The following is a 21,816-nucleotide window of genomic DNA, read 5'->3' on the forward strand; positions in this document are numbered from 1 at the left end:
TAAGTGAACTTATCCACATCATTCAAAATTAAGTCATTTACCGTAACCAATATTTCCATATATGGAGTATGTGATGCTAACTGATGGAGGAGCTGTGTTTTCTTGGTGTTAATTGTAAGGCCAAAATTAGCACAAATAGCAGAGAAATGATGCATATGTTATTGCATTTCTGCTTTGGAGGCTGCATCAAGTGCACAATCATTTGCTAATAAAAATCATGCACCAACACTTCCTCCACTTTGTTTTTCAGTTGAAGAATTTACCATCAATCAGGAAGCTATCTTTAATTCCGTGTTTGTCCTTAATAAAAATGTTTGCCAACATGGTTTAAAACATCATGATAAAAAGGATGGGGGGAAGCATGTAGCTTTTTTTCACTCCATTGATGACTGGGAAAGCTTGAAAACATTGCCCATTGTCCAAAACCTGAGCAAGCACACCATCGTAAAATTGATGCTCTATACCGATGAACTTCTCTGTTCTGAATTTTGACATCATTTTCTATAAGCCATCATAAGTGACAGTATCAAAGGTCCTGGTAAGATCTACAAATGTTGTAAACAGTCCTCTATTGTGCTCTTGGAACTTTTCCTGGAGTTGTCAGGCAATAAACACCACCTCTGAAGCCACACTGGTTCTCAGATAATTGACCTTTTTCTAGGTCTGGGGTAAGCATATTGAAAAGGATTCAGGCAAGAATTTTGCTAACAATGACTAAAAGACATCACTGTGATTGTCACAGGATAAATACCTTTATAAAGATGGGCAATGGAGCATTCTTTTTTTTAATTTAATTTTTATTTTATTTTATAATTATAACTTTTTTTGACAGTACATATGCATGGGTAATTTTTTATAACATTATACCTTGCACTTACTTCTGTTCAGATTTTTTCCCTTCCTCCCCCAAGCCCCTCCCCCAGATGGCAGGCAGTCTTATACATGTTAAATATATTACAATATATTCTAGATAGAATATATGTGTGTAGAACCAAATTTCTTGTTGCACAGGAAGAATTGGATTCACAAGGTAAAAATAACAGATTACACTCATTTCCCAGTGTTCCTTTTCTGGATGTAGTTGATTCTGTCCATCATTAATCAATTGGAATTGGTTACCTCTTCTCTATGTTGAAGATATCCACTTCCATCAGAATACATCCTTGTACAGTATCATTGTTGAAGTATATAATGATCTTCTGGTTCTGCTCGTTTCACTTAGCATCAGTTGATGTAAGTCTCTCCAAGCCTCTCTGTATTTCTCCTGTTGGTCATTTCTTATAGAACAATAATATTCCATAACATTCATATACCGTAATTTACCCAACCATTCTCCAATTGATGGACATCCATTCATCTTCCAGCTTCTAGCTACTATGAAAAGGGCTGCCACAAACATTTTGGAACATACAGGTCCCTTTCCCTTCTTTAGTATTTCCTTGGGATATAAGCCCAGTAGTAGTATGGTTGGGTCAAAGGGTATGCACATTTTGATAACTTTTTGGGCATAATTCCAGATTGCTCTCCAGAATGGTTGGATTCTTTCACAACTCCACCAACAATGCATCAGTGTCCCAGTTTTCCCACAGCCCCTCCAACATTCATCGTTATTTGTTCCTGTCATCTTAGCCAATCTGACAGGTGTGTAATGATATCTCAGAGTTGTCTTAATTTGCATTTCTCTGATCAATAGTGATTTGGAACACTCTTTCATATGAGTGGGAATAGTTTTAGTTTCATCATCTGAAAATTGTCTGTTCATATCCTTTGACCATTTATCAATTGGAGAATGGCTTGATTTCTTATAAATTAAAGTCAATTCTCTGTATATTTTGGAGATGAGGCCTTTATCAGAACCTTTAACTATAAAAATGTTTTCCCAATTTGTTACTTCCCTTCTAATCTTGTTTGCATTAGTTTTGTTTGTGCAGAAACTTTTTTAATTTGGTGTAATCAAAATGGTCTATTTTGTGATCAATAATGGTCTCTAGTTCTCCCTTGGACACAAACTCCTTCCTCCTCCACAAGTCTGAGAGATAAACCATCCCCTGTTCCTCCAATTTATTTATGATTTCGTTCTTTATGCCTAAATCTTGGACCCATTTTGATCTAATCTTAGTATGTGGTGTTAAATGTGGGTCCATGCCTAGTTTCTACCATACCAATTTCCAGTTTTCCCAGCAGTTTTTGTCAAATAATGAATTCTTATCCCAAAATTTGGGATCTCTGGGTTTGTCAAACACTAGATTGCTATTTTTATTCACTATCTTGCCCTGTGAACCTAACCTATGCCACTGATCAACTAGTCTTATTTCTTAGCCAATACCAAATGGTTTTGGTGACTGTTGCTTTATAATACAGTTGTAGATCAGGTACTGATAGACCACCTTCACTTAATTTTTTTTTCATTACTTCCCTTGAAATTCTCGACCTTTTGTTGTTCCATATGAATTCTGTTGTTATTTTTTCTAGGTTGTTAAAATAGTTTCTTGGAAGTCTGATTGGTATAGCACTAAATAAATAGATTAGTTTAGGGAGTATTGTCATTTTAATTATATTCGCTCGGCCTATCCAAGAGCACTGAATGTCTTTCCAATTATTTAAATCTGACTTTATTTTTGTGGCAAGTGTTGTGTAATTTTGCTCATATAATTCCTGAGTCTCCTTTGGTAGATCTATTCCCAAATATTTGATACTATCGACCGTTATATTGAATGGAATTTCTCTTTGTATCTCTTGCTGTTGGATTGTGTTGGTAATATATAAAAATGCTGAGGATATATGTGATTTATTTTGTATTCTGCCACTTTGCTAAAATTCTGAATTATTTCTAATAGCTTTTTAGCAGAGTCTTCGGGGTTCTCTAAGTATACCATCATGTCATCTGCAAAGAGTGATAGTTTGATTTCCTCATTTCCTACTCTAATTCCTTGAATCTCTTTCTCGGCTCTTATTGCCAAGGCTAGCGTTTCTAGTACTATATTGAATAGTAATGGTGATAGTGGGCAACCTTGTTTCACTCCTGATCTTACTGGGAAAGGTTGCAGTTTATTTCTATTGCATATTATGCTTACTGAAGGTCTTAAATATATGCTCCTGATTATTCTAAGGAATAATCCATTTATTCCTATACTCTCAAGAGTTTTTAGTAGGAATGGATGTTGGATTTTGTCAAATGCTTTTTCTGCATCTATTGAGATGATCATATGGTTTTTATTAATTTGATTATTAATATGGTCAATATACTAATAGTTTTCCTTATATTAAACCAGCCCTGCATTCCTTGTATAAATCCCACTTGGTCATAGTGTATTATCCTGGGGATGATTTTCTGAAGTCTATTTGCTAATATCTTATTTAAGATTTTAGCATCAATATTCATTAAGGAAATTGGTCTATAGTTTTCTTTCTCAGTTTTCAATCTACCTGGTTTAGGTATCAGTACCATGTCTGTGTCATAGAAGGAATTTGGTAGGACTCCTTCAATCCCTATTCTTTCAAACAGTTTACATAGCATTGGAGTTAGTTCTTTAAATGTTTGGTAGAATTCACATGTAAATCCATCTGGTCCTGTGGACTTTTTCTTAGGAAGTTGGTTAATAGCTTGATCTATTTCTTTTTCTGAGATGGGGGGACTATTTAGACTACTTACTTCTTCCTCTGTTAATCTGGGCAAGCTATATTTTTGAAGGTATTCTTCCATTTCATTTAAGTTATCGAATTTATCGGCATAAAGTTGAGCAAAGTAGCTCCTAACTATTGTTCTAATTTCCTTTTCATTAGTGGTGAGTTCACCCTTTTCATTTTCAAGACTAACAATTTCCTTTTTCTCTTTCCTTTTTTTCATCAGGTTTACTAAGGGTTTGTCTATTTTGTTGTTTTTTTCATAGAACCAACTCTTAGTTTTATTAATTAATTCAATAGTTTTTTTTTTTTTTTACTTTCAATTTTATTAATCTCACCTTTTATTTTTTGAATTTCAAGTTTTGTGATTGTCTGGGGGTTTTTAATTTGTTCCTTTTCTAGCAATTTGAATTGTAAGCCCAATTCATTGGCCCTCTCTTTCTCTATTTTATGCAAGTAGGCCTGTAGAGATATAAAACTTCCCCTTATTACTGCTTTGGCTGTATCCCACACATTTTGGTATGATGTCTCATTATTGTCATTCTCTTGGGTTAAGTTATTAATTATGACTATGATTTGCTGTTTTACCCAATCATTCTTTAGTATAAGATTATTTAGTTTCCGATTATTTTTTGGTCTATTTTCCCCTGGCTTTTTATTAAATGTAATTTTGATTGCATTATGGTCTGAAAAGGATGCATTTACTATTTCTGCCTTACTGCATTTGATTTTGAGGTTTTTATGCCCTAGTATATGATCAATTTTTGTATAGGTTCCATGAACTGCTGAGAAGAAAGTATATTCCTTTCTGTATCCATTTAGCTTTTGCCAAAGATCTATCATATTAAACTTTTCTAGTATTCTATTTACCTCTTTGACTTCTTTCTTATTTATTTTGTGGTTTGATTTATCTAATTCTGAGAGTGCAAGGTTGAGATCTCCCACTATTATAGTTTTGCTATCTATTTCCTCTTGCAGCTCTCTTAATTTCTCTTTTAAGAATTTAGATGCTGCACCACTTGGTGCATATATGTTTAATATTGATACTGCTTCATTATTGATGCTGCCCTTTAGCAGGATATAATGCCCTTCCTTATCTCTTTTAATTAGATCAATTTTTATTTTTGCTTGATCTGAGATGTGGATGGCTACTCCTGCTTTTTTGGTTTTGCCTGAAGCATAATAGATTCTGCTCCACCCTTTTACTTTTAGTTTGAATGTCTCACCCTGTTTCAGGTGTGTTTCCTGTAAACAACATATAGTAGGGTTCTGACTTTTAATCCAGTCTGCTAACCACTTCCTCTTTATGAGGCAGTTTGCCCCATTCACATTTATGGTTAGAAGGACTAATTCTATATTGCTTGCCATCCTATTAACCCCTGCTTATGCTTTTCCCCTTTCCTTCCCTCTTACCCCCCTACCCAGTATTAAACTTGTGAACAGCCCTCCCTTTTTAGGATCCCTCCCCACCTCAAAGTTCCTCCCCTTATTTTACCCCTTTTCCTCGAAATTTCTGTATTCCTTTCCCCTTAGTTTACTCCTTCCCTTTCACTTTTCAATGAAGTGGAAGAAGTTTCACCATAAATCAAATATGTCTATTGATACACACTATGTTCATCTCCCTCCTTTCTTTCTCTCAGATACAATAGGTTACCTTTGCCTCTTCATGAGATGTAGTACCACCACTTTACACTTTTTTATGATATAATTTCCTTTCCACCTCTTGTTTCTAAGACAAATTGTACATATGTTCTTTACATATTTTTTTGGCAGAAGTATAGTTCTCAAGATTTCTTTTTACGTTTTTAGAAATCTCTTGAGTTCTGTATTTGAAGATCAAACCTTTTATGTAGGTCTGGTTTTTTCATCAAAAATAGATGGAATTCATTTATTTTGTTAAATGTCCATCTTCTTCCCTGGAAAACAATGCTCATTCTTGCTGGGTAAGTTATTCTTGGCTGCATACCAAGTCCCTTAGCCTTTTGGAATATCATGTTCCAGGCCCTTCCTTCTTTTAATGTGGACGCTGCTAGATCCTGGGTTATCCTTATTGTGGATCCTCCATATATGAATTGCTTTTTTCTAGCAGCTTCCAATATCTTTTCCTTTGTCTGATGGTTCTTGAACTTGGCCACTATATTTCTTGGCGTTTTGATTTTAGGGTCCCTTTCAGTAGGTGATCGATGAATTTTTTCAATGTCTATTTTACCCTCTGTTTCCAGAACGTCTGGGCAGTTCTCTTTGATAATTTCCTTGAAAATAGTGTCCAAGCTCTTTTTTTCCTCACATTTTTCAGGGAGTCCGATTATTCTCAAATTGTCTCTCCTGGATCTGTTTTCCAGGTCTGTTGTCTTTCTGATAAGGTACTTGACATTCTTTTCAATTGTTTCATTTCTCTGGTTTTGCTTGACTACCTCTTGGTTTCTCCTTGAGTCATTCATTTCTACTTGTTCCAGTCTAATTTTCAATGATGTATTTTCTTCACTCACTTTTTTATATCTCTTTGTAATTGTCCAATTGAGTTTTTATCTTCTATGGAATTTTTTTCCATTTTATCCATTTTATTTTTTAGAGAGCTATTTTCTTTTTCCAGCTCACTAATCCTGTTTTCCTTGGAGTTGTTTACCTTTTCCAGCTCACTAATCTTGTTTCTCAATGATTTGATTTCTTTATCCACTCTGTCTTTGAATGCATGGGATGACTTCTCCAGACTCTCTTGACAAGATTCCCTTTCCTTTTCCCATTTCTCTTGTGAGAGCCTTTTTGATTTCCTCTATGAGATTCTTTTATATTGAGGAGCAGCTCATATCCCCCTTAGGGGATTCCTCTGGGGACAGTCTGGTTTTAGTCTCCTCAGTGTTTGAAGTCTGCTCTCTCTCCATACAAAAGCTGTCAATGGTTAGAGCCCTTTTGAATTTTTTGTTCATTTTGCCAGAGTAAGAATCGAAGAAAACAAATTGACAAGAGAAACAATAGGTCTGTTTTTGGGGGGATGGGGCTGGATAGTATTAATGGGCTTCCTCTACAGACTGGGGGTAGGGCAGCAGAGAGCCACTAACAGAACAGCAATGACTGTACTGAGTCTGAGCTCTGAGGCTCTGAAAACTCGCTGAGTCAGTCCAGGTGGGGGTTGGGAGTGGCCGGGTTCTGAGAGACTCAGGCTTTCTGGGGTTTCAATCTTCACCTCCGGTGTTTACACCCTCTCAACTGCTCCTAGCTTGCTGCCAAGATGGAGTATCCACACTGGGGAAAAAGTCTTTTAGCAGAAACGGCAGAGATTGTACCCTTCCCCCTCTGGTCTGAGCTGTGTGAGGTGCCTGTCTCGTTCTGGCTTGCCTGCCCTCAATCTGCGCCCAGTCTGATTGACCCTCCCCCAAGCAAACACAGACCTTTTCTGGCGACTTTCAAGGATGTCTTCTCTTGGTGATTATTTGTGGATTTCTTTCTGAGTCAAGCATTAAGTCTGAGGCTTGTCATGAAGTAAGTTTTGAGAGAAAACGAGGAGCTCAAGCAGCTGTCTGCCTCCACGCTGCCATCTTCCCTCAATGGAGCATTCTTGAGCATATCTAGGAGCACATCCTGGGGCATAACTTCTTCTTGTCATATAATCTGGAAAATTTCAGTCAACTTGGGAGCAATTTATTTCAACTTGAGGTACATGGTCATTTGCTTCAGCATTGATGGATGATGGTCTGTTGAGAATACTATGGAACTGTTCAGCCAATTACTCTAAGACCCTATTCTTATCACTAATCAGTGTAGCACTATCAGCAGGAAGTAGTTGAAATATGTCATAGATCTTTGTTCCATGAATAATCTTTAGTGCATCATAAAAACACTTTGGATGTCTACTTTCAGCATAAAACTGAATTTTACTGAGCCAAGAATCCTGCATCTCTCTCTAAGTTTTGATTATACTTTACTATTGATAGAATTGAGTGCTACCTTCTTAAAGATCCTGGTACAGCTTATAGAGTTCTTTTTTCGTTTAGCAACTTCTGAATTTCTCCCTCAATTTCATCAAATTGTTTTTTTTTTAATTGAAGCTTTTTATTTTCAAATCATATATATGGATAATTTATCAACATTAACTCTTGTAAAACCTTGTGTTCTAATTTTCACTCTTTTCCTCCACTCCCTCTCCTAGATGTCAAGTAATCTAATATATGTTAAATATGGTAAAATATATGTTAAATCCATTACATGCATACATATTTATATAATATGTATTTTAAATATGTATTTATATAATATGTATTATAAATTACTCTTACTGAGTTATTTATTGAATGAAATAGCATTCAATAAATTCTAATTATTCTATATTATTCTCTATGTAATTATTTTAACTATTCTATATAATTATAATATTCTTATTATTCTAACTATAATTTGATTTTTATTAGGATTTCAAGGATGTCTCAATTTTAGGGGAAAATTAAAAAAACTCAATAAATTGTTAAAATAAAAAAAATGCCTACACATCTCAAATCATGCAATTATATTAATGTCTACAAAAAGATGAATCCTAGTTAAAACCATAATGCTAATTTATGATAAAAGAAAAAAACATTCTTAGAAATAGGAGTAATTTTACCATAATAAAAATTAAATAACAAAATTCTGCACCAATATTATGTTCATAAGGAACTATCCAAATAAATAAAAAACAAAAGCAAATCAAGTATATTTACTTTCCCCACTCTTTTTTTTTTCTAATGCTAGAAATGTCATTTCTAGCAATAAGATGAATACACATAGCAAGGAGAGAAATACATCTATATCTATATCTATCTATTTATCTATATACATATATATATGTGTGTGTGTGTGTGTGTGTGTGTGTGTGTGTGTCTGTGTGTGTGTGTGTGTATACATTGAAAATCCTGGTTTACTTAGAAAACCTTACAGAATTAGAAAAGAAACTTTGGTTCAATAAGTTTATCACAGTAATAGGACATAGCATGCATGCATATGTGCACACACACACACACACAAACGCACTGATCAATATAGCACCTCAGTTTAGTAATATTAAAATTCAAAGGAAAATAATGGAAGGGATATCCCTATTTAAAATAGCTGGACAATATAAAACTATCTGGGAATTTATTAACAGTACACAATCAAGACCAATATACATACAATTATAAAATACATTTTATCAGTACATAACAAATATATGAAATTATACAAAGAATCATAAGGAATCAAACAAATAAGATTCAAATAACAGGAGGAATGTTCAAATGATCAAGGAATATGAAAAAATCATACTTTTCAAGTGAATAATTGTTAACTACTAATAAGTTTGGAAAACATTGTCCCAATTATTGATAAATATTAAGATGTACATCAACACCCCTCTGAGATTTCACTTTTCATTCAGGAAATGAATTAAAGTGACAAAGGATAAAATATTTACTTGTGGAGGTTCTACACAAATAAATGCAGACTGATGCATTACTGGTGGAGCATTGAATCCATGCAAATTTTTTGAAATGCAATTTACAATTTACAATTGTAATAAAAAGTGACTAAAATGGCTAGGCCTTTCAGTTAGATATGATATTGTTAGTTATATAGTTCAAGAGGCCAAAGTAAAAAACTCCTCCAGGAACAAAAATATTTACAAATCCAATTGGAAATAGATGCTTATTGATTGGAGAAAAGCCAAACAAAATGTGATGGACAAATGTAATGAAAAATGAAGAACTAGGATGTCAATGTCCCTGAAATTCTGAGTATATGAAAGGAAAGGAAGTATTAGAAACATAGGTAATTATGAAGAGGCCATGTTATAAAGGATTTTAAAACCCAAATACAGGACTTTGTATTTGATATTGGAGATTATTGAATTAGATTGAATAGATTAGTGAATAGACAGACCCATGTTTTATTAGTAAATTTTAGTAGCAGAGTGGAGAATGGGCAGGAATAGAGAGAAATGAGACAGGGAGATCAACTAGCACGCATGAGGTAGTGAGTGTCTGTCCTAACGTAACAACAGTATCAGAGAAGATAAAGGGAATATATACGAGATTTCATAAAGATAGAATATATAGTACTTGACAACAGATTATATATTCAAAAAGAGTGGGAAGATATAAATATCATTTATATTACAAAGATGAGTGATAGTAGGATAATGATGCTCTCAATAGCAATAGGGGAATTAAGAACAGAACAGATTTGTGGGAAAGAGGTATTAACTTAAGGTTGGGAAATATGTGATTTGAGATTTCTATGGGATATCCTGTCCATGACACTTAATAAGTATTTGGAGGTATGAGACTTGAGTGACAAACAAGGAAATGAGATTGAGAAGGAGCAACCAAATGGCAGGAGAAGAAGGAGAGAGCAATGTCATAAAAGCCTTGACAGAAGACAGTATAAAGGAAAATAAGGAGTCTAGCAATATCAAAGATTACAAAGAGTTCAAGAATAATGAAGACAACATACCATAAGATTTAGCAGTTATATGTGATATAGTTATATGATAATGTAATATATTAATATAATGCTAAAATATGTTATGAAAAATATAACATAATATACCAGGGCATGCAATTGAATTATATAATATATATACACAATATATGTAATAAGCACAAAAGCAAAATCTCAAAAATTGGAGATGAAATTAAAAGAAATCTATTAGAATGATATTAAGAAAAAACTGTTCTTTGAAAATATAAAAGAAAAACTTTAGTTAACTTGATAAAAGAGCAAACAAATAAAAATGACATGCTAAAAATTAATAATACTTAATATGAAATGGTTTGTGCAACTGCTCATAGAGCTCCGATTAGGGCATATTTTGAATTTGATGCTCACCCAGATCACAGGATTGAGTATACTGAGAGTCCTGAAAGGGACAGGATAAAAAGAAGTCCTAGGTTTAGGTCTAGCAGTGTATTTGGTATGGGTAATGGAGTTCAGATTGTTAGGGCAATGGAGAGAGCTAAAATGGGGGCGAGGATAAATATTAAAATAGAGGAGGTTAGGGGGTAAACTTATTAAAAAATAGATTAAAATAATTAGGATTTGCTAAACTATTTCGTATTCTGGAAAAGCCTAAAATTTAAAGGAAATGGCTAATTACACAATAATACAACAGCCCCCAATAACAGAACATCCCTCCCCCCCCAAAAAAAAAACAAAAAAAAACTTAATACAATCCAAAATAAAGCATTTGGTTAAAGTATAAAGATTAGAGGTGAGAGGTGCAGGATAACAAACTGGAACAAAAAAGATTTCTTAGGTCAATTCTTTCAAATACTTAATGATCAATCTGTGTTTGTGTTTTTTTTTTTTTTATTTTAAAGCTTTTTATTTTTAAAACATATACACTGATAATTTTTCAACATTGACTTTTGCATAGACTTGTTTTTCAGCTTTTTCCCTCCTTCCCCCACCCCCTCTACTAGATGGCAAGCAATCCAAAATATGTTATACATATTAAAATATATGTTAAATCCAATATGTGTTAACATTTTTATATAATTCTCTGAGTAAACGATATTTCAAATCTAGGTTGGCATCATGGTAGTCTGTTCTATAATCAGAATATCTGGATTAAAATAATATCTTTATTACTTCCTGTCCAAAATTGCACAAGCAGCCTGTTTCCTCATTTATAAAATATGAGACTGGGCTCAATGACTTCAATATTCCTTTTTAGTTTTAAATGTCTGATCCTCTGATCATAGGTGCACTTACAACGATATGCTTCCACAACTCTATTTATTATTCTGAGAAAGGCAAAGACTAATAGTTCTATGTGCCACAGAGTGGGACAACACATACAGGACATCAATATGTCTTTGCCTATATGCCTCACAAATTATTCTCAAAAAAGTGAGAAACCCATATATAAGATACTGATGAGAAAATTTATTTTATTAGTTTAAAAAATGAATATGTAAACAGAGAATGATAGATCAATAAAATTAATGAATATTGATATAAATTAATTTAAAATGCTAGTATATATTACGGGAAAATATTAAAAATCTTCACTATTGACAAATTGGATTTATACCATAACTTCAAACATCTTTTAAACTTTGGAATGCTAATTTATGCGATTAGTTAATAGTATATACAAGATTAACTCTGGAGTAATATAAACCTGGAGTCTATCTAGTAAAATTCCTAATCCTGATGTCTACTGGTAGTTTAATTCTGAATGAGTCATTTAACTTCTTAATGTTCTAGGCAACAATTTAAGATTATATTTTTCAGGGCATCTGTCAGTAGACATTGGTAGAAAGAGGGAATAAGGAGTTCCCACCAATAAATTTCTATATAAAATTAATGAAACCATACATTTAGTTTTTAGTTTTTTTTTTTTTAAATTGAGAAAAATCTCCCACCTCCAAGCATCATTATTAAATGTTTTACTCCTGAAAAAAGTCCTTAATGAAGCACAACACTCTTTTCTGGATATTTCAATCAATCAGTATTTATGAATCAGGAAGCCCAAGAAATTTTCAAAAGATAAGCAGTACTAAAATTGTGATGCTTCCTCATTACACACATTTGAAAATGTTCAGAAAGTTTAGAAATGTTTGTGAAAGCAATAAGGCAAGAGAAAGAAGGTAGAGATGAAATATTGGTAAAATTAATTAAAAATTAGCTCCTTATGAAAACATATGAAGGTTTACTGAAGAAAAACATAAAGAATATATAAATAAAGTTAATGAGAAAATGAGTAGCTTATTTAATATAGCAAAACAATTAGCAGTAATAATCAGGAATAATAAAATTCAGCACAAAAACAGTAATAAAAAAACTCATTCAAAACAATCACAAAATTCAGATTTACATTTATAAAAATACAAAACACTTTGCAGAAATTAAGAATGACTCATGGTTCAGCCTCAACAATGTAATGAAAATAACTATATTACCTAAAATTACATGTTTAAAGCTACGCTAAAGGACATCTTTAGACACATACAAATAGTAGTATTCATTTGAAGAATGTAAAAAAGCTTAGAATCTGAAAGGAAACACTGTAAATAAAGGATTGAATGAAGGGATATAGCATTTCTAGAAATGAAATTATACTCAGAAGCAGAAAATATCAAAACTGTTACTTGTTAAAAAAATACACACAAGTTTAGAACAGGAACAGTAAGTCCTTTCTTAAATTGTCCTTTGTGTGCTTCAATGTAGTCAATAGAGCCTTAAAAAATCTTCACATTTTCTTTTGGAAATCTCAAAGATAGCTTATGGTCATAAGATAGTTTTACTTGCTTTTTTCTGTAGTTGTTTATAATTTTATTCCTCACTCTCAGGTACATGTAAAAACAATTTTGAACATTAATTTACAACTTGAAATTCTAAATTCTTTCCTTTTTACCTTCCCTAAAACCAGCATTGAGAAGACAAGTTGATTGATAAGATAATACATGAGTAGTCATGGAAAACATTTCCATATTAATCATTATAACATTATAACAGACTAAAGAAAAACCCTCAAGAATAAAGAAAGGAAAAAAAATAATGATAACAACTGTGCTTCAACCTGTATTGAGGCACCACAACTTCTTTCTCTAGGGATGTATGGCATGTTTCCTCATAAGTCCTTCAGTTTTGGATCATCATATTGTTAAGAATAGCTAAATCATTCATAGCAGATCATCATATTTTTTTTCTTTTACTTGGTGCACAGAACATTTCTCTTTTTTTGCATTTAATGACATTTTACTTTTTCTGATGACATATATAGTTTTCCACATTCCTTTTAATAAAATTTTAAGTTTCAAATCTTTCTCCTACATCCCTTTCCTCACTATCCCAAGACAACAATTAATTTGATATAGGCTATATATGTAAAATCATGTTAAACATGTTTCCACATTAAGCTCGTTATAAGAGAATAGCCAGAAAAAATGGAAAAAATAAAAAAAAGGAAAAAATATCATGTTTCACTCTGAATTAAGACTACCTAGGGATTTTCTGAGTGTGGATAACATTTTCCATCATATTACTTTTAGAATTATTTTTATCAATGTATTGTTGAGAAAAGCAATATTTATCATAGTCAATCTTCATACAATGCTCCAGTTACTGTGTACAATGTTCTCTTGGTTTTGCTCATTTCACCAAGCAACAGTTCAGGTAAATCATCCCAGGTTTTTCTAAAATCAACCTGTTCATCATTTCTTAAAGAACAACAGACTTATATTACCTTTACATAAAACAACTTTTCCAGCCATTCCTCAATAGTATTGCCTACAGTTATTTTAAATGGGATTTATCTTTCTATCACATACTACTGGGATTCACTGGAAATATATACAAATGCTGATCATCTGCATGGTCTATTTTATATCCTGCAATTTTGCTGAAGTTATGAATCATTTTAAGTATTTTAATTGATTCTCTAGGATTCTTTTAAATATATGATGATATCAGCTGAAAAGAGTGATAGTTTTGTCTGGTCCAATTCCTACAATTTATTTTTCTTCTTTTATTGCTAACGTCAACATTTCTAGTACTAAATTGAATAATAGTGGTGAAGATGGGCAATTTATTTTACCTCTGATCTTACTGGAAATGCTTCTAGTTTCTCCCTTACATATAATGCTTGCTGATAGCTTTAGAGAGATACTAATCATCTGAAGGAAAACTCCATTTAAACCCATGTTTTTTAATGTTCCAACTAGTTCATGTAGCATTGGAAATAATAGTTCTTCAAAAGTTGATAGAATTTACAAGCAAATCCACTTGTCCTTGGATATTTTTTCCATAAGCAGTTCATTTTTAACTTGTTTAATTTATTTTCTAAAGTGGTGTTATCTAAGTATTTTACTTACTCAAACTGGAAAATATGTATATTTACAAATATTCTTCCATTTCACTTAAATTGCCAAATATTTTGCATACAATTGGGCAAAATAATTCCTAAATTGTTTTAATTTCCTCATCATTAGTGGTTAAAAATCACTTTTCTTTTTTTGATACTGATAATTTTTTTTTTATTTTTTAAACAAATAAATCAAAGGTTCATTTATTAATTTAAATTAATTTTAAAATTATTAATTTTATTTATTAATTCAATTCTTTGTACTTTAATTTTTCAATTCATTTTAGTACACATTGCAATATGAATCATGTTAGGAGAGAAAAATCAGGACAAAAGGGGAAAGCATGAGAGAAAAAAAAAAACAGAAAAAAGAAGTGAACATAGAATGTGTTGTTTATATTCAGTCTTTTTCTGGAAGTAAATTGCATTTTCTATCCAAAGTATATTGGGACTGCTTTGAATCACTCAACACCTGAGAAGAACTGATCATCGTACATTCTTGGTATTTGTATAAATCTTCCCAGGCCTTTCTAAAATTAGGTTGTTCGTCATTTTATAAAACAATAATATTCCAAAATCTTCATATATCACATCTTATTCATCCATTCCCCAATTGATGAGCATCTACTCATTTTCCAATTCTTTGTAACCACAAAAAAAGGTGATACAAAAATGTTGGCACATGTGAGTCCTTTTTTTCTTCTTTATGATTTCCTTGGGATATAGACCCAGTAATGACACTGTGGGTCAAATTGTATACAATTTTTGTAGCACTTTGGGCATAGCCCCAGATTGCTCTCCAGAATGGTTGATCATTTCACAATTCCACCAACAATGCATTAGTGTCCAAGTTTCCCCACTTCTTTTCCAATATTTATTAACTTTTCCTGTCATCTTGGCCAATCTGAGAGGTCTAAGTTGGTATCTTACAGTTGGTTTAAATTGATTTCTCTAATCAATAGTGATTTAAAGAATTGTTTCATATGACTATAGATTTTTTAAATTCATCATTTGAAAATTGTTTGTTCAAGACAATTCTCAGATGATGAAATTGAAACTATTTCCACTCATATGAAAGAGTGTTCCAAATCACTACTGATCAGAGAAATGCAAATTAAGACAACTCTGAGATACCACTACACACCTGTCAGATTAGCTAAGATGACAGGAACAAATAATGATGAATGTTGGAGGGGATGTGGGAAAACTGGGACACTGATACATTGTTGGTGGAGTTGTGAAAGAATCCAGCCATTCTGGAGAGCAATTTGGAACTATGCCCAAAAAGTTATCAAACTGTGCATACCCTTAGACCCAGCATTGCTGCTATTGGGCTTATATCCCAAAGAAATACTAAAGAGCAGAAAGAGACCTGTATGTGCCAAAATGTTTGTGGCAGCTCTTTTTGTTGTAGCTAGAAACTGGAAGTTGAATGGATGTCCATCAATTGGAGAATGGTTGGGTAAATTATGGTATATGAAGGTTATGGAATATTATTGCTCTGTAAGAAATGACCAGCAGGAGGAATACAGAGAGGTTTGGAGAGACTTACATCAACTGATGCTGAGTGAAATGAACAGAACCAGAAGATCGCTGTACACTTCAATGCTGTATGAAGAGGTATTCTGATGGAAGTGGATATCTTCAACATAAAGAAGATCCAACTCCCTTCCAGTTGATCAATGATGGATAGAAACAACTACACCCAGAGAAGGAACACTGGGAAGTGAATGTAAATTGTTAGCACTACTGTCTATCTACCCAGGTTACTTATACCTTCGGAAGCTAATACTTAATGTGCAATAAGAAAATGGTATTTACACACATATATTGTATCTAGGTTATATTGTAACACATGTAAAATGTATGGGATTACCTTTCATGGGGGGAGGGAGTGGAGGGAGGGAGGGGATAATTTGGAAAAATGAATACAAGGGATAATATTATTAAAAAAAAAAGAAAAGAAAAAATAAAAATAAAAATATAGGAGGGGATACTAAAAAAAAGAAAAGAAAAAAGAAAATTGTTTGTTCATATCCTTTGACCATTTATCAATTGGATAATGATTTATATTATAAATCTGACACAGTCTTCTCTATATTTTAGAACAAGTCCTTTATCAGAAACACTGACTATAAAGATTTTTCCCCAGCTTTGTACTTCCCTTTTAATCTTGTTTCTTTTGGTTTTGTTTTTGCAAGACCTTTGTAATATAATTTAAATAAAATTGTTCATTTTGCATTTCATGATGTTCTCTAGTTCTCTGGTCTTAAATTCTCCCTTCTTGTAATGATCTGGTAGATCCCCTACTTCCCTAATTTGTGGCATCATCCTTTATGCCCAAATCATGTACCATTTTGACCTTATTTGATGTGGAGTGTGAGATGTAGATGTATGCTATGTTCTGACATATTATTTTTCAGTTTTCCTGGTGATTTTTTTGTCAAATAGTTATTTCTTGTTCCAGAAGCTAGATTTTAAGGGTTTATCAAATTCTAGATTATTATAGGCCTTGATTATTATGTCATGTGTTTCTAATCTATTCCACTGAACCACCAAACTATTTCTTAGCCAGTATCAAATGTTTTTGATGACTTCTGCTTTATAATTTTAAAACCACCATCCTTTCTATATTTTTTTCATTGTCTCTTGTATCTTTTTTTTTTTTTAAGTAGAGCTTTTTGGTGACAGAACATATTCATGGGTAATTTTTCAGCATTGACCCTAGCAATCACTTCTACTCCAACTTTTCCCTTCCTTCCCTCCATCCCCTCATCTAGATGGCAGGCAGTGTCATATATGTTAAATATATTAAAGTATATCTAAAATACAATATATATGTACATATTTATACCCTTCTTATTTCACAAGAAAAATCAGATTTAGGAAGGTATACATAACCTGGGAAGAAAAACAAAAATGCAAGCAGTCCACACTCATTTCCCAGTGTTCTTTCATTGGGTGTAGCTGGTTCTGTTCATTATTGATCAATTGGATCTGAATTGGATCCTCTCGTTGGCGAAGATGGCCACATCCATCAGAGTTGATCCTTATATAATATTGTTGTTGAAGTGCATAATGATTTCCTGGTTCTGCTCATTTCACTCAGCATCAGTTCATGTAAATCTCTTCAGGACTTTCTGAAATCATCCTGCTGGTCATTTCTTACAGAACAATAATATTTCATTAATATTCATATGCCACAATTTATTCATCCATTCTCCAATTGATGAGCATCCATGTAGTTTCCAGTTTCTGGCCACTACAAAGAAGGCTGCCACAAACATTCTTCCACATACAGGTTCCTTTCCCTTCTTTAAGATCTCTTTGAGAAATAAGCCCAGTAGTAACACTGATGGAAAAAAGGATATGCAAAATTTGATAACATTTTGAGCATAGTTCCCACTTGTTCTCAAGAATGGTTGGATCCTTGCTCTGTATCATTATAGAAGCTATCTATAGTTAGAGCCCGCTTTATCTTTTTACTCATTTTGACAAAAAAGAAAAACAAAACAAAACAAACCAAACAAACAATAACAACAACAACAACAACAATAACAACAACAACAACAACAATTGTAGTCTGCTTTTGGAGCAGTATAGTATTACCAAGCTTCCTCTACAGACAACAGGAAGAGCCAGTGAAGCAGGAGTGAGACAACAATGGCTGCTCTGAGGTAAGCATCTGCTCTGGGATTAGTGTCTATGCTATGGTCAGCATCTGGACTGTGATCAGTGTTTGCATGCTGAGACCCTGCTGAGTTCCTCTTGGTGCTTGATGAGTGTAGTGATGTCCCTAGAGACTCTAGCATTTTTGGGGTATAGCCTTTACCCTCTATGTTTATAGCTTTTCTGATGATCTACTGGGTTGCTATCAGAACAAAGTAGCCAACACCATGGTAAAGTTCTCCCTGCAAATTTTCTGCTGGCTGAGACTGGCCCCTGCTTCCCTCTGGCCCTACTCAGTGTGAGCTGCCTTCCATGCTCTCACTGCCAACTTTCCTGATGTTGTGCCTGGACTAATCAGCCCACCCATGATCAAGCACTGACCTTTTCTGATGCTTTTGGGGGTTATCTTCTGTTAGTAATGTGTTGTGCTCCCAGTCAAGCAATAATTCCAAGCTTTTCATAAAAGAAGTAGTCTTAGGGTAAGGAAGAGCTTAGACAGATGCATGTGTCTTCTCTGCCATCTTGGCTCTGCCTTCCTTCCCTTGGTATCCTTAACTTTTTCTTCATCCAGATGAATTTTATTATGATTTTTTTCTAATGGTATAAATAATTTTGGCAGTTTTATTGGTATGGCACTGTACAAGTCGACTGATTTAAACAGATTTTTCATTTTTATATTTTTTCCAATTAATTAGATCTGACTTTATTTGCATGAGAAGTATTTTGTAATTGTGTTCATATGGTTCCTGAGTTTGCCTTGGCAGGTGGATACCAAAATATTTTATTTTCTCTAGAATTATTTTAAATGGAATTTTTCTTTCTATTGCAGCTGGATTTTTTCAGTAATATGTATAGATATTGATGATATGTGTGGGTTTGTTTTATGTTCTGAAACTTTGCCTGTTCTTTTCAGGAAATGGCCTGGTTTCCCAGAGTTTGTCTTCTGAGCTGTGGCTGAAGACTGCCTCACTGATCTACTTACTTCTCTGTTGTTGACTTGCTGTGATTAAGACCCTCTCACTTTGGCTTTCCCAGAGTCTGTCTGAACTGGGCTGAACACCCTTTTCACCTCAGTAAGAATGACCTTTTCTGAAGTTTTTCCAATGTATTTTGAGCTGGAGAGTGATTTCATTCTGTCTGACTCTGATTAGAGCCTTGGCTTCATGTGTTTGTTGCTGGAAACTGGGAGGGCTCAAAAAAATTCCTGGCTTCACTCCACTTTAATTAAAAAAAATACACACACATATTATATATATATATATATATATATATATATATATATATATATATATATATATATATCCTTTGATTTTCAGAATTTGTAATTTGGTATTTAACTGGGGATTTATTAAAATAATAATTTAGATATATAATATTTCTCTAAGAACTGCTTTGGGTTCATTCCATGTTTGATATGTTGTCTCATGGATAAAATTATTATTGATATGATTTGCTGTTTTGCCTATTCATTCTTTAGGATTTAATGATTTAATTTCCAATTAATTTTAGTCTGGCTCTTTATTACAAGTAATTTTCATTTCTTCATGATCTGAAAAAAAATAAATGCAACATTTCTACCTTTGATATTTGATTGTGAGGGTTTTTTTTTTGCCCTGAAAAAATGGGCAGTTTTTATGTAGATGTTATGTACCACTGAAAAAATATATTCCTTCTATCCCTATTTAATTTTCTTTTCTATTCTGCTGAGGAAACTAGGGTTAAGTGACTTGCCCAGGGTCACATAGCTAGGGAGCATTACGTGTCTGAGTTCAGATTTGAACTCAGGTCCTCCTGACTTCAGAGCTGGTATTTTATCCACTGCACCACCTAGCTGCCCCCTTATTCAAATTTCTTAAGAGTTCTATCATATGTAACTTTTCTAAAATTCTCTTCAATTCCTGAACTTATTTCTTGTTATGATGTGGTTAAATTTATCTATTTTTGACAGGGGTAAGTTGAGGCGCTCTGTTTATATGATTTTGCTGTATATTTCTTCCTGTGTCTCACAGTTCTTTGGATGCTACACCACCTCATATGAGCATATATAATTAGTATTTCATTGTCTATAGTAACTTTTAGTAAGATGTATTTTCCTTCATTATTTCTTTTAATGAGATTTGTTTTTGCTTTTGTTTTGAATGAGATCAAAATTTTTGTTTCTGCTTATACTCTTTTCTCTTTGGTTCTCTTCCTTTCTTTTTACTCCAGCTGACATAATATATTGTGTTCATATCTTTTATCTTTACCCTTTATATATCTCTCTGTTTCAGACGTGTTTCTTGCAAAAATTCATATTATTTTCTGTCTTTTATTTCATTCTGCTATCTGGTTCCATTTTATGGGAGCATTAATCCAATTTACATTCACAGTTATGATTATGAATTGTGTATTTCCCTTCATCATTTATTCCCCCTGTTTATACTTTTTTTTTATCCTGTCATCCTGTCTCTTATCACTAGTATTTTGCTTCTCACCACTACCTCCCTCAGTTTGCCTTCCATTATTCTTTACTTTCTTCCAATTTCTCCCCTTCCTTTATCTTTCTCTTTTTTCTTCCTACCTTTCTATATGGTGAGATTAATATCTAAATCAACTAAATATGTATAATATTTTGTCTTTGAGCCAAATCTGATGAGAGTAAAGTTCAAACAGAACTTACCCTAACCCTTCTTTCCCTCTATTGTTAACAGTTGCTTTTTTAAAATTTCTTCATGCAACATAATTTCCTTCATTATGAGTACACTTCATTTCCTCTACACTGAGTATAATATTTTTTCACATTTTATTGTTTTATGCCATAAGTCAATTAATACCCACAACCTCTGTTTATGCATACTCCTTTTAATTTCTCTCATAAGCAAACAGTTCTTAATAGTTAAAAGTATCATGTTCTCAATTAAGGATATGAATAGTCTGATTTATCAAATCATATTTTTCCCTTAATATTTACAATCTTATATAGGAAATGAGCAAATGGAAGCTAATGACTGTATGAGAAATCAAGAAACAATAAACTAAATCAGAAGATTTAATAAAACTGAGACAATGTATAATCTCTCCCTAAGAAAACAACTGACTTATAAAATAGATGCAAGAAAAAATTTTTTTTAATTATTGGACTACCTGAAAGTCATGAGGGGAAAAAAAAAGCCTAGACATAACTTTCAAGAAATTATCAAGGAAGTTGGATTTAGAAATTTAGGAAAATATCCATATAATTTTTTTATTTTTATTGTTTTCTTTTTTTCTTGTTATATAGGTACATTCATTTTTTAGTATACATGTCTTTATAAGTCATGCTGGAAGAGAAAACTGAGAACAACAAATAAAAAAAAAAAACTATGACAGAAAAAAGCAAAGCAAAAATAAATGAATATAGCTTGTGCTGATTTATATTCATTCTCCATAGTTTTCTCTCTGATGGCAGATAGGATTCTCTATTCAAAGTAAAATTTATAGAGGAACTCTATATAGATTTGAGATGGGTGTTTGCGATGGGAAAGTCAAATGGCAAGCAGTAGCAATGTGGAATGCGATTAAAAAAAATAGTATTTGATACTGAGTTTGAAATCCAGGATTTCATTACCAGTTCTTCCTTAGATGACCTTGAATAAGTCACCTTTTTACGAAATCCTTCTTTTTTTGCTTGATGAGAGGTTTGTTCTAGAAGACATTTAATATCATTTTTATATAATTTATATCAT

This window comes from Sminthopsis crassicaudata, chromosome 3, assembly GCF_048593235.1.
Source record: "Sminthopsis crassicaudata isolate SCR6 chromosome 3, ASM4859323v1, whole genome shotgun sequence".
Lineage (NCBI taxonomy): Eukaryota > Metazoa > Chordata > Mammalia > Dasyuromorphia > Dasyuridae > Sminthopsis > Sminthopsis crassicaudata.